Below are 24,125 nucleotides of genomic sequence, written 5' to 3' on the forward strand. Positions count from 1 at the left end.
ACACTGGGCTTAAATAGAAAATATTTTAATCTCCGTCATATTTATTTCGTAATACTTGACCTGTTTGATTACCACGTTGATAAATATAATTTTTTAAAGTACTTCTGAATTTTTCATCGTCTGTAAAGAAAAAACAGAGGGCGAATTGTTCAGTGGTATAATCAACCTGACATGTTACGTGTTCTTTCATTATTTGTACATCATCCCCAAAGAGACTCACCCGGACATCAATTAACCGATCATTTCTTTCTGTTTTCACGTACACGTTTTACGTAAGAATTCTGCTACGTTTATTGATCATTATGATGTCGTGGATCGCTTCTTTGGTTTGATGTCTCTGGCTCCATGAGCTAACACAGGCGATGAACAGAAATAATACGCTGATGTGTATTACAAGAAATTTCGTCCGCTCCTACTATTTTCTTTTAACTAAAAATTTGTATCTGTTTGATCGTCATTGGGGTTTTCTCTTTCTCGTCGCAGTGTTACGGTTATAAGAACGTTATTAGGATTCGTATCTTCATCCTGCAGTGACTCACTGAGAGAACTACTCTTTAAAACCCCACAGCCACTAAAGAAGAGAGAAAAGAGAAAAAGGAACGGTTCAAAGGCTCCACATCACATAACATCGTCGTACTTAGCATGAACACATACGAGAGTACTGAAGGGCGAACTGTTGTAATTGCTGAAAACCATTCAACAGCCAAGATCGCATAAAACATTTCTTTATTCAAGACAACCAGTTTGAACAGACGTTGCTGTCATCTTCAGGTCTTAAAAATATTTTTCTTGTAAAACGTGTTCATTTTACAGTGAACCTCATGCTACTTGATATCTTGACGTGAGGTTCAGTGCCACACAGATGCTGCTTTATGATAGGGTGAACTGTCAAGTTGATACATTCATCGTTCCCCAACTGTTATTCCGCTGTACGCAGTACACAATGCTGCAAATTGTGTTCATATCCTTCCTGAATTAGTGTTTTGTTAAGCGCAGTAAGGGGACCACATCGTAACCACGAAAAACATCCCCCTACCGTAACACCACCTCTTCTGTGCTTCGCTGTTGGCACAACACATGATGGCGGGTAATGTTCTCCAGGCATTCGCCAAAGTCAAACAGAGTGTAGTGTAATTCATGAGTTCGAATCACTCATCCACTGCCATTCATCCACTGCCCAGTGTCGTCGCTCTTTACACCAACTCAGGCGTGGCTTAGCATCGATTACAGAAGTGTGTGGTTTAAGAGGAGCTGCTCCACCGTTGTATCCCATTCTTCTCTTCCTGCGCTCTGTCATTGTGCTAGCTTGCTAACTTTCTGTGTTAGTTTTTATATTCATGAGTTCACATTAAAGTACATTTACTTTCTTTCTTTCTGTGAATATACTACACCAATCTGAGCTGATTCGTTGCTCCTAGATAAAAACAATTGTTTTGTTTCCCTTCTACATGCCCCTTATCATTTAATGTGGACCAGCACCAAGTTGAGCTTGCTTGTTGCCTCTCTCAGTTACAGTTGCCTTTTTTATGGCAGGAGTATGTTAGTAGCGAGGTTGATTAGTAGCAAACTTAATTTTACAGGACAAAGAAAAATACATAATAAGAAAAAACGTCGAAAGTCGAAAACAAATGCATGGGACGGGAGAAATGGAGGTGTAAGAATGCTTCTGGCCTAGAGCACGTCTGTCTGAAAATCCGGCACTGGATGTGGCGTCTGTGTGCATGCTTTATAAGAACTTTAATTTTTCTCATTGGTAGTCTACTTATATAAAAAATTAAAGTGGCAAATCATAGGCAACGGTCAGTGAAACACAAGCCTGACATAATTAAGTCTACTGGTAAGGCAATGCTTTTCAGACTGCCAATAACACACCCAACGGGCAGTTGCGGGACGGAGGGATGTGCTCTCCGCCTCAACCGTCGCATTTTTCCTTCTGATCTGCCTGCAGTACACCAGCACTTCCTTCATTACTTTCGCAACGACTGCAGAGACATCTATTGGTTCGTGCTTAGCGGCTATGCTCCCATTCTGATGATATTATGAACGATAGACAATCAGCACAACACATAGCCTGTCTCCGATAAAGAGCAGGACTGGGAATGGAAGACTGGTGCAGCTGAATCATTATGGTGCAGGGAGCGGATGTCGGGTCACACATGGTAAAATACCTGCTGTCAAGGATAGAAGAATTAGGTCTTTTTTAGGATAAATTCAGACAACAAGTTCCACTGCCTAATGAGTACCTGCAGTAGTCCGAAAAATTGTGAAGCAGTCACTCACAAGATAGATTCAAATACACCAAATGACACTACCTATCATAAAGAAGCAGAAACTATTGGAAAAAGTAGCTGGGACATTTCATGCAGTTAACAATCCTTCATCAAAACATACAGTCAATAAAAAATAAAATATAATAATTTGAAGTAGAGCTCCAGTATCTGAATTGCTCTGTAGTTTCTGTCACTGTGCACTGGTGTAGAGACGCAGAAATACGCCATGTAATTGTATTGTTATATCAATTGACAGACTCTTACTGTACGATTCCTTCAAAGGGCAGAGGGTTATGCATTTATGTCAGAAACTAAACACAGTTCAAATCAAGAAATGATGTTAGTACAGCAAGTGAATACAATTGCTTTGTAACATCAGTTATTGAATTAACAGGGATTGACACACCAAAAAATTAATCGGTTCTATGTGTATCAATAACACAGCGGTGTTGTGGACACTTTTTCAGTAAATTAACAAAAGTTACAAATAAATTACCCACAGCCTTGCTGCAGTGACATCCTTACTTCCACGGATCTCGCTCCATGTGCCGGCACCAGCGCCATAATGGAAAAGCCTAAAGATGGTCTGAGGAAAGGGCTGAAACCGGTTGCTAAAGAATGAAAATCTCAAAACGCGGTCGAGACTGTTTTTATTTCATTTTTAGCATGTTACTACAGTGACTGCGTCAATAATCGACCATGTGGTCATAGATGTGGACAAGAGAAAGTGTGATGAAGCTGTATAAGATCTTGAGTTATCGGGTTATTTCCGTCAAATAATAACAGCAAAACTGAGTATGGAAAAAATGCCTAATGCAGGTCTTAAAAGACATTTGTCAGAAATCAGAAAACAAGATTTTGCAAGAGAACTAGGAAACCAAAACTGAGATGTACTCTATGGAAAATGGAATGTAAATTTTAATTTATCTAAATTCTCAAAGTTGTTTATATTGAACTTTGAAAATACGCTTCCAAAAGTACCCACAACAGTACCATTCTCTCATAAAACGGCCTCCAAAAACCTTAAGTACTTCTGTTCCATGAAAAAAGAATCATCATGAGCCAGAATTCGTAAATTTCTATGATAGGTACAAAAAGATATATAGGAAGGTGTTGAGTGCTGCAAAAAAGAGAAAAACAAAAATTCCGAGAAACATGTTCTAATAAAAGAGTCAATTGAACATCTCATGACTTTATTGCGATTGTACAGTATTGGTTGCCAATTATTAACATAAAAATGATCGTAAGCCTCAGGCGAGATTTTACGTCCTGTATATCAAAAATTCCGAGACCTAGTTTAGCAACAGTAAATAGTTAAGCTTTAAGTACAATGATGTTACTACTAACCACAAAGCATGAAATCTAAAAAATAAGTCAGTATGCTTGGATAAAGTACCAATATGTATGTTGAAAGAAGCAAACAGACAGACTCCCTTACCTAACATAATAAATGGATCATTTAAACCAGGGAGATTTCCACAGTATTTAAAACAAGCAAGAGCTGTACTTCTGCTGAAGACAGATAATTGAGGAAAGAAAGAAAACTACTGGCCTCCTTCCCTACTATTACTATTCTCAGAGATAATAGAATCAACTATGGATGACAAGTTAGTAAACCGCTTGAATAAATGAAACATTTTAAGTGAAGCACAGTTTGGTTTCCAAAGTGGTAGAAGGACAGAATCAGCCACAGTATAATTTACAAAAGTGGTACTTGCGATTTTAACAAAGATGAGTGTGTCACAGACATATTTTTAGATCTTTCTAAGGCGTTTGATACGGTAGACCATAAGATTTTACTAAATAAGCTAGGAGCATGAGGCACAAGAGCTGCAGATAATAATTGGTTCTGAGAATGAAAGGAGGTTTACAACAGGTCAAAATACAATAAAGTGACATTGAACATAAAGAAAACAAATGTTATGAATTTCAGTTTGAAGAGGGAAAATAACACTGTTAAATTAAATATAGATGGCGCTTCTGTAGACTGCGTAACAAATACAAAATTTCGTGGAATTAATGTTGATTCTGAGTTGAAATGGTATGAACACCAAAGATACTTGTAAACATAATGTCATCAGCATGTTACGCCTTTAGAGTTATGTTAACAGTGTCCAACAAACAATGTCTTTTAATCACAGACTGGTTATGTAAACACTAAATTCTTAGCTATGGAGTTCATTTCATGGAACAAATGCACAAAAGATGAACAGAGTTTCCTAACTATAGAAAATGACCATAATAATAATAACCAAAATTAGTAGTCGAGCCCATTGTGAAGATTTGTTCAGAACAGTGGAGATTTTAATCACATAAGGTAAGCACGTTTACCATAGTACATTTACTAGTAGTATACTTCAAATGTCACGTTGATAATTACTGCACAAACAGCTCTGTTCATGACCAGGAACCAAGAGTTAAACTAAACTTATATTTATCAAGAAAGAATAAACATAAAACGCAAAACAGCATTTCTACTGAGAGTGAGAACAGTACAATAAATTACCCAAGAACAATAAAGTGATTACTAAAACAACCCTACTCAATGATTAATTAAAAATAATTATTAAACAGGGATATACATTGAAGGATTTCATAGAATAGTGATTTGGTAAAAAATATAACACATTTAAACAATGATAACAACGATAATAAAATATATATTATTTCACATAATACTTTCACACTACGTTTTGTCCTTTATTTTCCTCTTCTGTAGAAATTCACTGCGAAGGTTATGTAATGTATAATACCAAAACCGTACCCTCTTTCTGAGATCAATATAGAGGGATGCTGACTTCGTTTTTCAAACTAGCAAGTGGAAGGTTTCGGTACACAAAATCACAAAATGGAAACCAGGTATCATCGCTGTGGCCCTGACATCGCCTGATAGTGTGTTACATTGTGAATCAGTGTGTGTAGTATGTGCAGTGACTGGGAGTAGAAATGAACACTGTAGCATTACACATTTACATTATTTAATAACTTCCATGCGAAACAGTATTGTGCACTTCGGATAAACCCGATGAGGTTGTACTGTTTCAAACAGACTGGCCTTGTATCGGGGAGGGTGGAGGCTTCAATCGTCATCAGCTAACCTGATGGTTCCTATTATAAAATCACTTCTCCCAACCTTCTCAAACTAGGCCTGTAAGTACACTGTTTGACAGCTGCTAAGAAACAGACACATCATTGGACAGGAGTAATAACAGGAAATGATGGGCCACATGAAGCACAGTATGTACGAAATAAAGGCGAAGTGGCATATTTATAACGAGAAATGGCACAGATTTCTCCACATGGGAAAACAGGATAACGTTCATGTTTGACACAGGTCAGACTCCCAACATAAAGGTCGATATCGGACTCTCAGTAAGGAGTATTTCCTCCTCCAGGCGCTAATGGACATTTTGCATCTGTTATTTATGCTGGCTGCCTAACTGTTGGGGAGTCGTTGTAGGATTTTGTCCCACTCCTTTCTAGAGGTGGTTTTCAGTTCTTGCACGGTGCGGGTGTGGTGTTCGGTGGATGTACGTTAAGAAATACGTCTGCCAAGAGCATTCAATGCATGCTCTATAGACTGCCCGAGGACTAGGCAGGCAAATCCTTACATTCAATGTTCTCACTTTCCAGTGTATCCAGCATCTGATCAGTCCAGTGTGGTCGGGCACTGTCATCCATAAACAGGAAGTCGGACCTACTGCGTCTCTATAAAGATGGACATGAATTAGAATAATGTCTGTGCAAAGCCGCTGTGCTGTAAAAGTCCCTCGCACAAAGATATACTATAGTATTCGGCCATTGTGATTGATGCCTGCGCACACCGTAGCCTCTGAGCCATACCGACGACTTTCATGAACTCATGAACATTGTCTGGTGTATAACGTGTTCACCTCTCTATCCACAATATCACTTGCCTCATTGAAGCCGGATTCGTCAGAGAGCATCAATCCGGGCCACTGTTGGTGACCTCAAACAACATACTCTCTAAACCAACGAACTCTTTCTGGAAGATGGCGTGGTTGAGCCTTCCGTACAAGCAAACCTGATTTTATCACCGTGAGGTTTTTCTAGCGACGACGGTTGTACCCAGGGTGGAATGCCTATTCCTTTTGGGCACTAGGGCTACGTATCGCTCCTTCAGCGATGTAGTTTTCCGTCTACGACCATCGGTATGTTTTCTCACAGCATTTCTACCTTCAGCGTCTTTTTTAACTGCGGGATGACACTTTTGGACGCGAGCGGCCACAGTAGAGACACTTTAACCGTCTTCGGGCCGTCCAGCTGTTAGTCCGCAATCACAAGCATTCAAATGTGTTGCAGACATTTTGCTGTACCACATGGAATGTCGCACTAATCGGTTCCACTACAGCCTTCGTCAAACACGGTACAATATCAACTGTCGATTGCATACCGTGATGTGAGCAGGCTACACGGCAGTTAATATGACCGCCCTTTACATGTCATTTTACTGTCACTGGTTGGGTGTTCTGTTGCAGTTGTCGGTTATGCCATACCAAGTGGCAGTTGGCAAGTGTCATTGTTGTTCCTTAGTAATTGTCAAGCAGTGTATGTAAATGTCTATATACACGAATTACGTTGTTTTTATTGTCCTTAAATTGTAATACTAAGACATGCGTAAGATCTTGTAAAACTGATGTACTACTACTATTATAGTTGGAACACGCCGAGGAACGACCGCCCCGGACAGCAGGTGTTGGGTAGGCAGCTAGGCACAGGTAGCGCGGAGCCGCCGTAGGCTACCCCGGAAATGAGTGTGGGTCGTTAGCACTGCCACGGCTCGCGTGACGGCCGCTGGACTTATCTATCACCTGAGCAGGGCGCCGCCGCTGCCGGCGCCGCTATCGGCCCTCGCTCCGCAGCAATATTCAGGACGTGCGCCACCACGAGCCGCGCTGCGGTTCAGTCGGTTACGCTCACTGCCTAACTGCCAGGCACGCGAATTATAACAACAAGTGTTTACGTTTTACATACTGTAAGCCTATATATTACGTCAACTTTATCTTGCGAAATTTGCATGCAGATTGAGGTCCTGTTTGTGCTTACAACAGGAAGTGAAATGAATGAGGACAGCTTACGGCTTACGGGTTCTCCACCAGCCATTATAACGATTAATGAGACTGGTACCGGCCTGTACTGCTCTGGAATCCGAGAGAGAACATTATATCTTCTCTGACAGACATGAGCCGCATTTAGCGAACAGTCCAATAAATGACAAGCGTTATTTAGTTCCTGCTTCTACGACAGAATACAATCATCTTTTCTATATTTTAATAATCAAATTTCGGGAAAGTTGATATTGTCAGAGTTTCACAGCGACTATACGTACGTACTATTTCTTTTTGATCCAGCAGCTATATATGAAGAAAGTGTAATGTGCAAGAAGGTGGAAATTTTTGTTGGACGAGAAGCATGCTCGGATAGGCGAAGCGGTTGAGATGACCGCTCGCTTGTATATACGACTGCGGGATCGAAAACAGATGATGCCCTTCTTACAGACATATCGAATGAACAGACACCATACATATAAATATACACACCTTCACAGTTATTATTGACTATTCCGTACAGATGCTCTCTTCGTCCGACCTCTGGCGGGATCAACGTGAGGCTGCAAGCAATTCGGGTAGTGGACGGGGAATGCTGCAAGCAATTAGGGTAGTGGACGGAGAACGTTACGTATGCAGTGCGTGACAAGCTGCAAATTTAGGTTGGACGGGAAGCGTGCTCGGGTAGCCGTAGTGGTTAAGAAGACCCTCGCATGAAGTTGGAAATCGATGTTCGAGTCTCGGACTGGCGCAAATTTTCACTTGCCGCCATTGCCGCCGTCACTGCCCGATGCGGCTAATGGCAGAATTTTAATTCTGTCAGTCCAAATTTAGGTTCCCTACATTGGATAAGGCGAATGCTGGAATGCTTCCTTTAAAAGAGAACTACCAATTTCATTCACCATCCTTCCCTAGCCCAAGCTTGTAATTCGTCTCTAATGACCTTTTCGTTGACTGAAGGTTCAATCTTCAGCTTTCTTCGTTCCTCCCTTCCATCCTCCGATCACTTTGTGGACAACAATGAATGAGGAGCGACGTGGTTGTAGCAGGGCAAGTATTCAAGCACTCAGTTTGAGTTCTTTAAGCAAGCATGTCAACTATTATAAACCAGCGAGAAATCTGCTCGAGTAATATAGCGAATTACCCAATATTACGTAACTGCAACGTGGCTGCGTGATTAAATATTAAACCACGGAAACACCAGTTATTAAATTTGGAATATTTATCTGCACATATTACTAAATTCAACTCCCCCAGCGCGTTTTTCTGTCTTTATGTGAAGGCTAATTTCAGGAACTACTGTAGGCATTTTGATACGGTTCTCGCTAATTGACTGACCCACACACCGTTGGGTGGCTTGCGGAGTATCAATGTAGATGTAGATGAGGTTACAGTACACGCGTACAGCGGCAAAATGCTGCTATTGGAGAGGAGAAAGTGCGAATATGCTCCTGTTTAAAAGACCCTGATTGAAAAGTGGGGTTCCATCTGCCTCGTTCTACCTTCCCAGCCATCTTTAAAAATTTTTCCAGCAATTTTGTCATGCGAACATATTCTCGCTCATTTTTAACATGAAACACACCTCTCACTCCCACAAGCTCCGCTAACTCTAACTCACCCACAACCACTAGTCCATCGCTGTAAGTCGCTCATACCCATCCATTCCCACTTTCCCATCCTCATTCAGCCCAGCTCATTTTCATTATCTCCCTGTTTCTCTCTGTCACTGTCTCCTGTCACACAGCCACAGCCTCCTTCGTTCTGTCCTGTTAACTACAGTCTCCGCTCACCGCCTCTGTCTCTCTCTTGCCTTCTCTTACTGCCGCTACCTCATTCACTCCTTTCCACTGCTGCTGTCCCCTCTCACTGTCACTGTCTCCTCCTTTCCACTGTCCTAGACTCCGTCTCTTCATATCACTGTCTCTCACCCACTTCCACATTCTCTTTCTCTTTATTTCTCTCCTGCTGGCACTCCTCCACTCTTCTCCTAGCACTGTTCTGTCAATGTCAACTATATTCCGCGGCCACTGTGTCCTCTTCTTTCCCTTACAGTGCCTCTCCCTCACAGCCTGTGTCTCCCTCTCTTCAGCATAGTAAAGCGCGAATATGTTGACACGCAAAATTTTTTGGAAAATTTTTAAAGATGCCACGTGCTGAGGAAGGTAGAATTAGGTACCCACTTTTCAGTCAGAGTCTTTTAATGAAGAGAAGCAAAATCGCCTTTTTTGCTGCGATAGGAGCATTTTTCCGCTAGTCCCCTTTTTTCCCTGATATAGCAGGATCATTAAAATTTTGATAGTTGCCTATGTGAGATTGAAATAACACCAAAAGTGTGTAATTTTACATCTCAGAGATGATTTTACATGTACAACAATTTCGCATATACTTGAGTACTAAACTAAATGCGTGACACAAGCCTTCCGATGATTACGGAGACACTTTACAGCGTATTTCTCCGTGCAACGTCGCTTTAAAAAAATTAATAAATAAATAAAATAAACAGTTTGCTGCGATTACTTGCATAGATTTCCGTCGCTGATGGTGACCAATGGTGGAAAACGCTTTTTTCAGTTTTTCTCTGGAACCGCCTGTGAACAAATGGTGCCTCCATAAGCCCCTAAGGTGCACCGTAGACCACATCTAGCGCAGACAAAAACCAGCCCATTTGCCGAAGCTGGAGGAAGTGTGTGGTATCAAAAGAATTGACCGTGTAATGTAGATTAATTACAATAATACAATCCTTCCGTTGGTACACAAATGGTCCCTATGCCAAGGGCTATCTAAACCACTTGCCCCTACCTGTCACCAGCAGAAACCGAAGTATGAGTCCCGAAAAAATCCAGTTCTTATACCCGAAGTCTTGTGGTTGTGCGATGGAGATATAGACGTACATGCGGAAACTAGCACTCCTTTCCCTAACAACCAGCAGAGCAATCATACACTGAAGCACCAAAGAAACTGGTATGGGCATGCGTATTTAAATACAGTGATATGTAAACAGGTAGAATATGGCGCCGCGGTCGGCAACGCCTAATAAGACAACAAGTGTCTGGCGCAGTTTTTAGATCGGTTACTGCTGCTACAATGACAGATTATCAAGATTTAAGTGAGTCTGAACGTGGTGTTATAGTGGCCGCACGAGCGATGGGACAGAGCATCTGAGAGGTAGAGATGAAGTGGGAATTTTCCCGTACGACCATTTCACGAGTGTACCGGAAAAACATCGAATCTCCCACATCGCTGCGGCCGGAAAAAGATCCTGCAAGAACGGGACCAACGACGACTGGAGAGAATCATTCAGCGTGACAGAAGTGTTATGCAAATTGTCGCAGATTTCAATGCTGGGCCATAAACAAGAGTCCGCGTCCAAACTATTCAACGAAATATCATCGATATGGGCTTTCGGAGCCAAAGGCCCACTCGTGACCCTTGATGACAGCATGACACGAAGCCTTATGCCTGGCCTGGGGCCGTCAACACCGATGTAGGACTTACACGTGCTTGCGGGGGCCCTACACGATATCAGGTAGTATACCAGTTTCTTTGGCTCTTCAGTGTACAAGCCCGAGAGAACTGCTTCTGCCAGATAAACTCCAACTTCCACCGGCAAGCAACAACACTGCCGCCGACTGCGGTGGCCACGCGGTTCTAGGCGCTGCAGTCCGGAACCGCGCGACTGCTACGGTCTCAGGTTCGAATCCTGCCTCGGGCATAGATGTGTGTGATGTCCTTAGGTTAGTTAGGTTTAAGTATTTCTAAGTTCTAGGGGAATGATGACCTCAGGTGTTAAGTCCCATAGTGCTCAGTGCCATTTGAACCATTTTTGAACAACACTTCCGTGTGGGTGACTGGACACACGGAAAAGGGAATGGCTCTGAGCACAATGGGACTTAAAATCTGTGGTCATCAGTCCCCTAGAACTTAGAACTACTTAAACCTAACTAACCTAAGGACATCACACACATCCGTGCCCGAGGCAGGATTCGAACTTACGACCGTAGCGGTCACGCGGTTCCTGACTGAAGCGCCTAGAACCGCACGGCCACACCGGCCGGCACGGAAAAGTATATAACACAAAACAGACTAGGGAATATCAATGACTATTTTGCTTGTATCCTATACGAAGTTTGTAAGATCGCAGAGGACTCAAACTACATGAAGATCTTTCAGAACATGCTGAGAATACTCATACTAAGTGTACCCTACACACCTGATAATAGTGGATAACGCATTTCATAAGATGAAGTACACATGCAACAGATCGATCATTTGAATAGGATAGAGTAATACCGACGAGAGACGTGGCAAGGAGCCTTCGCCAGACGGAAATACATAGTCAACGACGTTACTTACTTACCTCGAGCAGAACCTCTTTTCTTTTCCAAAGAGACTATTTAATTTCCAAGTAGCATATTGCTGTTTACGGAGTACTACATTTCGAGATTTAAAAAGATGATTTTCTATGTTGTTATTTTCAAGGAAGGCAGAGAAGCCGGAATTAAATACTTCATACAAAATGAAATTTTAATTTCGACAAGAATATCTTTTTTCAAGAATAGAAACTTACCTTTGTTTTAAGAAAGGACAAACTTTCAGTTTAACAGAAGAAGACACTTGATTTCACGTTTACATTACAAAGACAAAGCGACAGTAAAGCAAAGAAGCTAGCTGACAATAGAGAATAGATGGTCTATAAAGGGAGAGGGAAGCCTACAAAAAAGATACCCCTCGTGTGTTAAGGCGTCGCTTCCGGGACAGAGATGTGCGCTGGCGCCGGATCGAAACCGGATTAAGGACGAGGGTCGGTGTGCCGACCAGTCTGGGTTTGGTTTTTTGGTGCGTTTCTGCATCCCAGTAAATGAATACCGAACTGGTATCCACGTTATGGCTCAGTTAGACTATTCGCAAATACTTAGAAAGCTTTCGCTCACTTCCACTTCAGTAATATTACACGCAGACAGTTGGAGTTTGAAGTAAACGTACTCCGTCGCAGTGGGGGAGGGGGTGGGTGTCACGGGGTGGCGACGGAAACGGCATTTGGCCGCCCCGTGAATTCACAGTGTCAAACCCGTTCACAGCTACGCCAGCCATGCCGCGATGCGGGACAACGGCGCACGAAAAAGCAATAACCCATTGCCGGCCGGACATTGTCGGCTGCCACTGTATTGCCACTTCCGCTACGCTAAGCATTGTGCCTGCCAGTGCGAAAATTGCATCTATACCGAGAAAAAAACCTAATTTTTGGCCTCAATTAATCCTGCGAACAGATTTTTGACATGCTCATAGACACTACAGTATTAATTTTTTTAATTTGAAAACTTTTGCAAAATTCTGGTAGAATAAGGGGACTTAAAACTTCATGCTTATTACAAGCCAAAAATTGAGAAAATTACATAAAAAACTCAAAGAAATAAACGTCCTTGTAAGATACTTACACTCGTACAGTGCAAACGCAGAACCACACGTATCTTTGGAAAGCTCGGCTGCAGATCAAAATATTTTTGTTAACGGCAAAAAAAAAAATATATATATATATATTTCTGTAAGTTCAATAGTTTTACCATTATCTCCTGATACGTTTCAAACTGTTTCCTAGAAAGGAAGATATCACTCGTTAAAAAAATTGGTAGCTCTGACACTAATTAATGTCAACAATTTTTTAAACATTATAGTAGTCTAAGATGTCTGAATTTCAGATTTTTAAGTAATTTTTCTTGTAAATAGAGACTTTACAGCGATTTTCTATCGCCGCGAATAACAGAGTGCTTGCAGACAGTGCCTGGTGCGATAATATCTCAACTACAACACAAACGTCAGGTATCAGCTGATTTAAAGCAGCCTATAATCGAGGTGACAATGACGTTAGTGTCTGGACACTGGGAGTGTGAAACTCTCCTTCACATGGTTCCATGTTTTTCTTCTGCAATTCCTTTAATGGTAAGTTTTACTGTATACATAGTGGATATCAGTAGTAGCGGAGGTCCATTTGGGTGCTCGATGAACTTCACTGAGCTGGTCGTACAGGAACAAATGTGCGGTAGAGGCAACACGCTCTCTACAGCAATTCGTCGAACATAGGTGGGGAAATCTTGCAGATACGAGTGCAATAGAATGAATTTTTCACTCTGCCGCGGAGTGTGCGCTGATATGAAATTTAGTGGTAGATTAGAACTGTGTGTTGAATTGAGACCCGAACTCGGTACTTATGGCTTTCGTGTGCAAGTGCTACAGAACTTTTCTTTTTTAATAGGGAAAAGTTTAAGTATGTTCGACACAGATTGTTTCCTTAATGACTGTGGAATAAAGTCTTTCGTGGGAATCAATCCCAATGCGGAAATATGTGTATCTGACACTTTGTGAAGGATAATGTCCTAGATTCAGAAGAATATATTTCTCCTGTACACTTCTGTATAATATATATTTACTAAGATGGTATCTGCTCTTTCGGACATCTTCTTCTTTTGTGCGAATGCGCAAACAGTGCCCGAACTCTTACGGTAATCGGCAACGCGCCGCGAGTAATGAGTATAATGGGCGGGGGAACTACGAATGTAGTGCAGGACAATTCGTTGAGAATGTGGGTTTCGCGGGAGGCGTGCCAGAGATAAATCCCTGCAGTCGCGCTATCCTCTGTGTCCTCGGTGGCTCAGATGGATGGAGCGTCTGCCATGCAAGCAGGAGATCCCGGGTTCGAGTCCCGGTCGGGGCACACATTTTCATCTGTCCCTGTTGAACGTATGTCAACGCCTGTAAGGAGCTAAGGGTGTTCATTTCATTGTAATTTCATTCTAACGAGCTGCTTGGTCACCGATGGTATCAGTTCTTTCGGACATGTCCGAACATGTCCGAAAGAACAGATACCATCTTAGTAAACCTACAGAGGTGGTCGTCCAGATTGCTGTTCACACCGGTACCTCTAATACCCAGTAGTACGTCCTCTAGGATTGATCTATGCCTGTATTCGTCATGGTGTTGTATCCACAAGTTCATCAAGGCACTGTTGGAGCAGATTGTCCCACTCCTCAACGGCGGTTCGCCGTAGATCCCTCAGAGTGGTCGGTGGATCACGTCATCCATAAAAAGCTCTCTCCAGTTTATCCCAGGCATGATAGATAGGGTTCATGTCTGGAGAACATGCTGGCCATTCTAGTCATGCCATGTCGTTATCCTGAAGGAAATCATTCACAAGATGTGCACGATGGGGGCGCGAATTGTCGTCCATGAAGACGAATGCCTCGCTAATATGCTGCCGATATAGCTACACTATCGGTCGGAGGATGGCATTCACGTATCTTACAGCCGTTACGGCGCCTTCCGTCACCACCAGCGGCGTACGTCGGCCCCTAATGTCACCTCCCCCCCCCCCACCAAAAAAACAGCATGATACCTCCATCTTGCTGCACTCATTAGACAGAGTGTCTTAGGCGTTCAGCCTGACCGGGGTGCCTCCAAACACGTCTCCGACGATTGTCTGGTTGAACACATATGCTTCACTCATCAATGAAGAGTGCATTCGAAATGTTGTTGGGCTCATCTGTACCGCGCTGCATGGCATCGTGGTTGCAAAGATGAACCTCGCCATGGACGTCGGGAGTGAAGTTGCGCCGGCCTTGGTGGCCGAGCGGTTCTAGGCGCTACTGTCTGGAACCACGCGACCGCTACTGTCACAGGTTCGAATCCTGCCTCGGGCATGGATGTGTGTGCTGTCCCTAGGTTAGTTAGGTTTAAGTAGTTTTAAGTTCTAGGGGACTGATGACCTCAGAAGTTAAGTCCCATAGTGCTCAGAGCCATTTGAACCATCTGAAGTGAAGTTGCGCATCATGCAGCCTATTCAAGCATTATATAACATGGTGGTGTTGCTGCCAGGGTTCTTCCGAGCCAGAATCCGAAGGTAGCTGTCATCCACTGCAGTAGTAGCCCTTGGGCGGCCTGAGCGAGGCATGTCATCGACAGTTCCTCTCTGTATCTCTTCCATGTCCGAACAACATCGCGTTGGTTCACTCCGAGGCGATTGGACATTTCCCTTGTTGAGAGCCCTTCCTGGCACAAAGTAACAATGCGGGCGCGATCGAATCGCGGTACTGACCGTCTAGGCATGTTTGAACTACATACAACACGGGCCGTGTACCTCCTTCCTGGTGGAATGACTGAAACTGATCGGCTGTCGGATTCCCTTAGTCTAACAGGCGCTGCTCATGCATGACTGTTTACATCTTTGGGCGAGTTTAGTGACATCTCTGAACAGTCAAAGGGACTGTGTCTGTGGCAGAATATCCGTATTCAACGTCATCTCCAGTACTTGTGAGAACCGCGATGATGCAAAACTTTTTTTGATGTTTGTATTTAAGCAGCGGGAGAAACGTATTTGTTTCCTACAGTACCATCAAATAAGGATAGCACTGAATTACGCTTGATACCTACAAGCAATTATTTCGTAGGCCTTAACAAAAAGAACCAGTATATCTAACACAATCTATCAGAAATCGAGATGGGTATGAAAAAGTCATGTTATAATAGGTGCATCGCTACTTTTTTTCCTTACGTGGAACTTTAAAGTCAATGTGCCAACTCTGGTTTCGAGATACGGGCAACTGATCGGCCCTGTACTGAGTGCATTTAGTGAGGTGCTGCGTCCCCCTGCTTCTCTCATCTCGCCGCCGTGACTCAAGCACACAGAGATGCTGTTACACCCGAAGATATTAACCGTCATGATGCATGTCAGATATCATGCGTCGCTGGCGTGGTTCTTGACACAGTGCGCTTTCACTCCAATTTAGGAATATCAAGTCTCCGAAACTATAAGTAATATTGCAACTACACCTATTGCTAGAATCGGAACGTCTTCCGCATACTGCCTCCTGAAACGCAGCTCCAACATAATGTACCCACAGAACGCTTGAGTTTATTTCACAGGTGATGTTCGCTGTCTTTCACCCTTCCGATTTGGCTAGCATACATCTCTTGGGGTGGACTACACATGGTGTAATCAATAATCTGTGGACGTGTGTTAAATGTATGTCCTTGTAAACGACAAGACCTATAATACAGCAAACTGACAGCAGTCGCTCATTTAAATCAAAGTCTGGTAGCGTCACAGCTCCATGCACAGAGACGTTGCATGCTTACTGTCAATTTAACTACCTAATGCAAAGTGCAGAATAGCATCTTGTAGTATGCTGTTGTGATGGAGCTGCACCCCCTCTAACATCAGTCCCCTCAAAACAGGAATGTGCACAGAATTAGCTAGTGTTGCATTCTGATAACTGTTTGGACATATGTATATGTAAACACTTGATTGATTTACATATCTGCAGTAAACCAGGGTTCCATCTTATTTTCTCGTGATAAGTATATCTCAGATCTGTTAGTTCCACGCTGATAAACAAAAATCAGAACTGTGTTACGGCCGAACCCCTGGTGTAGAGTAACGTCTTCCATTAGTTATGGAAACGTCCTTGGTCCCGGGTTCGAAACCCGGCACTGCTTACATTTTGTGTAATAATCTGCGTTGGTGGCCAAAGACTTCCGGCACAAGAAGGCACCATCGTTTTGCTAACGGCCTTATCAAAGAGGGTAGAGAAGCAGACAAAGATTCAGGGCACTCTCTTGTTCTAGGGGTGGGAAAGTACCCCTACAGGCGGAAGAATCACCCTCGATCAACGGCATCAGGATGCAGAAGTCAATTAAAAGCACTGCATTAAAGACACATAATGTGTCTCCACAGGATAATTGAAAAAGTGTCATGATGAGCTCTCAATTGCCAAAAGATTCCAAAGTAGTTCCCCATTTGGGTTTCCAGGGTTGGGGGGGGGGAGGGGGGGACTGCCGAATGGGATGTGACCATGAGAAAAAGATTGAATAACCAACGAAAGATATGGGTCGGGGCGTGGAATGGCAGGTCTGAAATTGGTAGGGAGACTAGGAAATCCGAAGAGGAAAATGTGAGGTCTCAATCTAGATATAGTAGGGGTCAGTGAAGGTAAAAAGAAGATAAGGACTTCTGGTCTGATGAGCATGGCGTAATATCAACAGCATCAGAAAACGGTATAGCGAGAATAGGATTCGTTATGAATAGGAAGGTAGGGCAGAGGGTGTATTACCGTGAACAGTTCAGTGATAGGGTTGTTCTCATCAAAATTGACAGTAAAGCAACCCCAACAATGGTAGTCCAGGTATACATGTCGACGTCTCAGGTTGAAGTTGAAGAGATTAAGAAAGTATATGAGGCTACTGAACGGGTAATACAGTAGGTAAAGGGAGATAAAAATCTAATAGTCACGTGAGACTGAAATGATGTTGTAGGGGAAGGATTGGAGAAAAGGTTACAGGAAAATATGTACTGGGGACAAGGACTGTGAGAGTAGAAAGACTAATTGAGTTCTGCAATAAATTTTAGCTAGTAATAGAGAATACTGCGTTCAAGAATCACAAGGGGAGGAGATATACTTGGAAAAAGTCAGCTGATAAGAGTAGATTTGATTCCGAAATCAGATACTGGATTGTAAGTCATACTCAGGAGCAGCAGTGATGAAGAGTAGACTGAAGTTTAGGAGATTAATCAGGAAGAATCAATACGCAAAGAAGTGGGATATGGAAGTATTAAGGAATGACGAGATACACTTGAAGTTCTCTAAGGATTTAGATACAGCAATACGAAATAGCTCAGTAGGCAGTACAGTTGATGAGGAATGGACATCTCTAAAAAGGGTAATCACAGAAGTTGGAAAGAAAAACACAGGTATGAAGAAGGTAACTGCGAAGAAACTGTGGGTAACGCAAGAAATACTATGGTTGATCAGCGAGAGAAGGAAGTACAAGTAGTGTTCGTGGTAATTCAGGAATACACAGATACAAATCGCTGAGGAATGAAATAAATAGGAAGTACAGAGAAGATAAGGCGAAATGGTTGCATAAAAATGTGAAGAAATCGAAAAAGATATGATTGTTGGGAGAACTGACTCTGCATGTAGGAAAGTCAAAATAACCTTCGGTGAAATTAAAAGCATGGGTGCTGTCAGTAAGAGTGCAACGGGAATTCCAGTGTTAAATGCAGAGGAGAGAGCGGATAGGTGGAAAGAGTACATTGAAGGTCTCTATGAGGGGGGAGGTTTGTCTGACGTGATAGAAGAAGAAACAGGAGTAGTTTTAGAAGAGATAGGGGATCCAGTATTAGAATCAGAATTTAAAAGATCTTTGGAGGACTTAAGGTCAAGTAACGCAGAACAGGTAGATAACATTCCATCAGAATTTCTAAAATCATTGGGGGGAAGTGGCAACAAAACGACTATTCACGTTGGTGTGTAGAATATATGAGTCTGGCGATATACTATCAACCACATAAAAAGCTAACAATTGCTTAAAAGCTCATGCATTCAAGTTGCTGATAAGAATGATATACAGAATGATGGAAAGGAACTTGAGGATGTGTTAGATGACGATCAGTTTGGCCTCTTGACCGTCTTCTTCTTCTGTGCGAATGCACAAACAGTGCCCGAACTCTTACGGGAATCGGCAACGCGCCGCGAGTAATGAGTATAATGGGTGGGGGCGTTACGAATGTAGTGCAGGACAATACGTTGAGAATGTGGGTTTCGCGGGAGGCGTGCCAGAAATAAATCCCGGCAGTCGCGCTTTCCTCTGTGTACTCGGTGGCTCAGATGGATAGAGCGTCTGCCATGTAAGCAGGAGATCCCGGGTTCGAGTCCCGGTCGGGGCACACATTTTCATTTGTCCCCGTTGACGTATGTCAACGCCTGTAAGCAGCTAAGGATGTTCATTTCATTGTAATTTCGCCTCTGTAGGTCTCGGTGTACGATGGTACAACATGCAATGTGTGGTTTTGCCAATTGCTGGATTTGGTATTCTCCCGATTAACCTGTTGTACAGCCAATACCAACAATTTCAACCAGTTTAATGATACAGCTGACAGTTAAGAGGATCTGTTGTGACAAGTTCAACTAGCTATTCCTGCTTAGCACCTTATATACTGCGACAGGTATGTGTGCTGTTATTGATTGATAAGGTTGAAAATAAAAAATAATTTGATTGGAGATATTCATATACAAACGTATACTATTACAACGCTAACAGAACTACTTCTGCTAGCATTGTGATAGTAAAAAAGTCCTAAGCATAATGACATACACATATAATAATAAAAACGGATGGACGTATATTCATACTTACTGACACGTATTTTCAGCGCAGCCTAAAATCACTACTTGTATGACAGGAGACTGACAGGGATTTTAAAAACTGCATACAATTCCAGCAAGTGCAACACGTTCTGTTGGCAGATTCAACCAGGTAATGTATCTTCTTAGCATTCTGCTACACTGCCATTATTTGTTGAACAATATTCCCCTTGTTTGCAGTCATACACTGCTGGAGGGTTGGGTGCTGAGTTTGCACGCCATTGGCCATAACGTCAGTGCTCTTCGGCCCCAATAAAACGGATTGAGAGCATGAGGTCGAAGCACGTGAGTCACGCTATTTGCTACGATGGAAGGGAATTCCAGGAGAATGTGGGAGAAGGAGGGAATTCCGGAAATGCTGATGCTGGCGTCAGCGATTCCAGGATGCTGATGTCAGCAATATGAGCCAGAAGCTGCAGTGATCCTGTGGTAGTATAATCTTCGCAGTACTTTCTTAATACTTGTGGTAACTCCGGCTTCAACTTCACTTTTAGTGTTTGTGTTTCCTGAGTAATTATAAATTCTTACTAAAATTCTTGCTCTATGTGGGCATAGCGAAATGTAGCAAAATTCTATAACCCCTCTTAATACCCAGACAAATGAATCGTAGCCAGGTGGCCAAGTTGTCAGATCACGCGACCTGGAGACAGACTGCAGCGATACTTAGCTCCTGTGTGGGCTGCTGTACACAGGGATGGATAGACACTGTTCCGTTGGTTTTGTGTTGATTTGGAGATATCATCTAATAGTCACAGGGAAACATTTTGCGTAGGGTTGGGTTACGGAGGGTTGCTATCATTACCTAGGCACTCCCAATCTATGTTGTGACGGATTCAGCTTATAATTTTCCACTCTGGTTACATATAATAATGGTTCATAGAAGTAAAATAGAGCCGCGGTCCAAAGCAAAATGTTGCGTTTAATAAATAATCGTTGGTTGGTCACAACGGAAAGGGCGTCTCTAAGTGAACAGGGTATTAATTTTAATTATAAGTGTTTTGATCGTTATTAGAAAAGATACTCGTATTTATCCATGGTGAGTGCCATATCTAGTGAGAACGGTGCCTGTTGTACTGAGGTGATACTTTAATGTCAGTGCCTGTTAGGCTTGGAAATGTGATTGTAGTGAAATGCATAGTATTGTAAATATTTCGGACTGTTCGAGACATTAATAGGCCGTTGATGCATAGAGAGCCCAATATAAAAAGCGATTGTGACTATCAGTACTGTGGTACTGTAGATTGTGGAACCGTAGGTAACAGGAACAGTTATTCAAATTTAGTGAATGTACGAAAACAGAACAAAAATAAATCTGATTATTTTACAGCCAACCACACAGGAAACAAACGAATTATTTTGCAGTAGAATATCGAAACTCTTTTTAGCCTATGACATAGAAAATTTCATAACTACGAAAGATCGTAAGGAAAGCTAAAACATACAGTATTTCCATTTAGAAAAGCCGTACGATCGAAGTATACACACCACTGGAATCGATTAAATATTGATTTTTCATTAATCGGAAGTTATCTTAGACTTAATTTGTTTCGATTGTGTGAAAAGAAACGCAGCCAGATAAACTTTAATGTTTTTTATTTAAAATACAGGAAACAAAAATACTATACGTATATGTAAAACTATTAAATCTACATGTGGTTTGCAATTGTGGAGCCTTGTTTACACTTCATTTCTATTAAAGCTACAGATTGATGATACACCCCGTATGTCAGATATTCAGACTTCTTTTTTAATCTTAAACGTATAGAGACAGTCCTGATCCCTCTGTCCTCATCGATGGCTTTTTTGTGTCAGCCAGCTTTATAGACATTTCAGTTAGTTTATACTGTGAAATACGATCCGATACAGCTTGATAACTACATTGTGCATCGCTTTCGTGTTGATGACCATGATGTTTCGTTGGAGGAAATTGATATTATATCCGTATCCTATGCTCGTTATTCTAATTCTATCTACAGGGTGTTTAAAAAATAACCGGTATATTTGAAACGGCAATAAAAACTAAACGAGCAGCGATAGAAACACACCGTTTGTTGCAATATGCTTGGGACAGCAGTACATTTTCAGGCAGACAAACTTTCGAAAACAGATGGCGTTGCGATCTGGGACACTCTATAGTACGATATTTTCCACATATCCATCATGCGTAGCAATAATATGGCGTAGTCTCTGAATGAAATTACCCGAAACCTTTAACAACGTGTCTGGCGGAATGGCTTCACATGCAGATGCTTCAGCTGTTCAATTGTTTCTGGATTCTGGCGGTACACCTGGTCTTTCAAGTGTCCCCACAGAAAGAAGTCACGGGGGTTCATGTCTGGCGAATAGGGAGGCCAATCCACGCCGCCTCCTGTATGTTTCGGATAGCCCAAAGCAATCACACGATCATCGAAATATTCATTCAGGAAATTAAAGACGTCGGCCGTGCGATGTGGCCGGGCACCATCTTGCATAAACCACGAGGTGTTCGCAGTGTCGTCTAAGGCCGTTTGTACCGCCACAAATTCACGAAGAATGTCCAGATAGCGTGATGCAGTAATCGTTTCGGATCTGAAAAATGGGCCAATGATTCCTTTGGAAGAAATGGCGGCCCAGACCAGTACTTTTTGAGGATGCAGGGACGATGGGACTGCAACATGGGGCTTTTCGGTTCCCCATATTCGCCAGTTCTGTTTATTGACGAAGCCGTCCAGGTAAAAATAAGCTTCGTCAGTAAACCAAATGCTGCCCACATGCATATCGCCGTCATCAATCCTGTGCACTATATCATTAGCGAATGTCTCTCGTGCAGCAATGGTAGCGCCGCTGAGGGGTTGCAGTGTTTGAATTTTGTATGGATAGAGGTGTAAACTCTGGCGCATGAGACGATACGTGGACGTTGGCGTCATTTGGACCGCAGCTGCAACACGGCGAACGGAAACCCGAGGCCGCTGTTGGATCACCTGCTGCACTAGCTGCGCGTTGCCCTCTGTGGTTGCCGTACGTGGTCGCCCTACCTTTCCAGCACGTTCATCCGTCACGTTCCCAGTCCGTTGAAATTTTTCAAACAGATCCTTTATTGTATCGCTTTTCGGTCCTTTGGTTACATTAAACCTCCGTTGAAAACTTCGTCTTGTTGCAACAACACTGTGTTCTAGGCAGTCGAATTCCAACACCAGAAAAATCCTCTGTTCTAAGGAATAAACCATGTTGTCTACAGCACACTTGCACGTTGTGAACAGCACACGCTTACAGCAGAAAGACGACGTACAGAATGGCGCACCCACAGACTGCGTTGTCTTCTATATCTTTCACATCACTTGCAGCGCCATCTGTTGTTGAAAATTGTAACTACTGTAATTTCGAAAGTTTGTCCGCCTGAAAATGTACTGTTGTCCCAAGTATATTGCAACAAACGGTGTATTTCTATCGCTGCTCGTTTAGTTTTTATTGCCCTTTCAAATATACCGGTCATTTTTGAAACACCTTGTACAAGGATGTGAAGGTATTATTAAATGCACTCGGAGACTATGACAGTGTCAGCTCTATAATGCATTTTCTATACGGGTTTAGCATTGATCCTGATGCTTTTACAGATATCATCTCAGAGATTTCGATAAGTAGTCACAGGTTTTACATTTACGAGTGACAGTCTGTAATTGTAAGGTATTAAAACAGTCAACAGCATCTACTATGTATAGATAACTATTGTGGTTGCGCTACATTCCTATTAGAGGAGCCATGAAATGCTGTTCTTCCCACACTGCCGTGTGTGCTGAAAGCAGAACACTGTTCTTGGTACATTTTCCAGTATTTACGTTTTTATTATTTGTAGTATTGCTTAAATCTCCCCAATATTCTTGTTACTGTTCTCACCACCAGGTACTTGAACATGCTCTGGGAGGAAAATGTAGCTAATCATTGATAACAGAGAAGCGTTTATTTCACACTTAAGAACTGCCAACGCGAGAAAAATGATTTCTAGGACTTTTAAGAATATAGGCCTTGTATTCTACGTGTATTTCCGCAGTAGCTTATTTTACTTTGTCAAAGGATTTTAAATACTATTTGTGGTCTTTTGTCAGTCATCTGATTTGTGCACAGTATTGGAAGTCTGTTTAACGCTTCTTCAGATAAAGTAGGGTTTAAACCTCCATCCAGTGAGGATGACATCTGCCGCGGCTTCCTTGAGATACGAAACACAAATGCAGTAATGATTCCTTAGAAACAGTCACAGTGAGTTTCCTGCTCAGTTGCTCTAAATTCCGAGTTTACTTTTCATCTCCAATGATATCATCTTCGACAAGACGTTTAAATGCTAACTTTTATTTTTAGTTTTCATAAACTCCAATGTTTATTTTTGGCCGCGCGGGATTAGCCCAGCGGTCTTAGGCGCTGCAGTCATGGGCTGTGCGGCTGGTCCCGGCGGAGGTTCGTGTCCTCCCTCGGGCATGGGTGTGTGTTTGTCCTTCGGATAATTTAGGTTAAGTAGTGTGTAAGCTTAGGGACTGATTACTTAGCAGTTACGTCCCATTAGATTTCACACACATTTGAACAATTTTTAATGTTTATTTATCCCCGAATGATATTTCACT

General features: G+C 42.4%; 1 long non-coding RNA gene and 1 other non-coding gene across 2 annotated transcripts in view; one reads left to right on the forward strand and one right to left on the reverse strand.

Moving 5' to 3' along the window:
* LOC124790009 overlaps window positions 1-24,125 on the reverse strand; it is a 515,833-nt gene that overhangs the window by 339,298 nt on the left and 152,410 nt on the right. The window lies entirely within an intron of this gene.
* Trnat-ugu lies at window positions 18,981-19,055 on the forward strand. Its single transcript has one exon. It is a non-coding gene; the product is annotated as a tRNA-Thr (tRNA).

Source organism: Schistocerca piceifrons, chromosome 3 (assembly GCF_021461385.2).
Source record: "Schistocerca piceifrons isolate TAMUIC-IGC-003096 chromosome 3, iqSchPice1.1, whole genome shotgun sequence".
In the NCBI taxonomy this organism is placed as follows: domain Eukaryota; kingdom Metazoa; phylum Arthropoda; class Insecta; order Orthoptera; family Acrididae; genus Schistocerca; species Schistocerca piceifrons.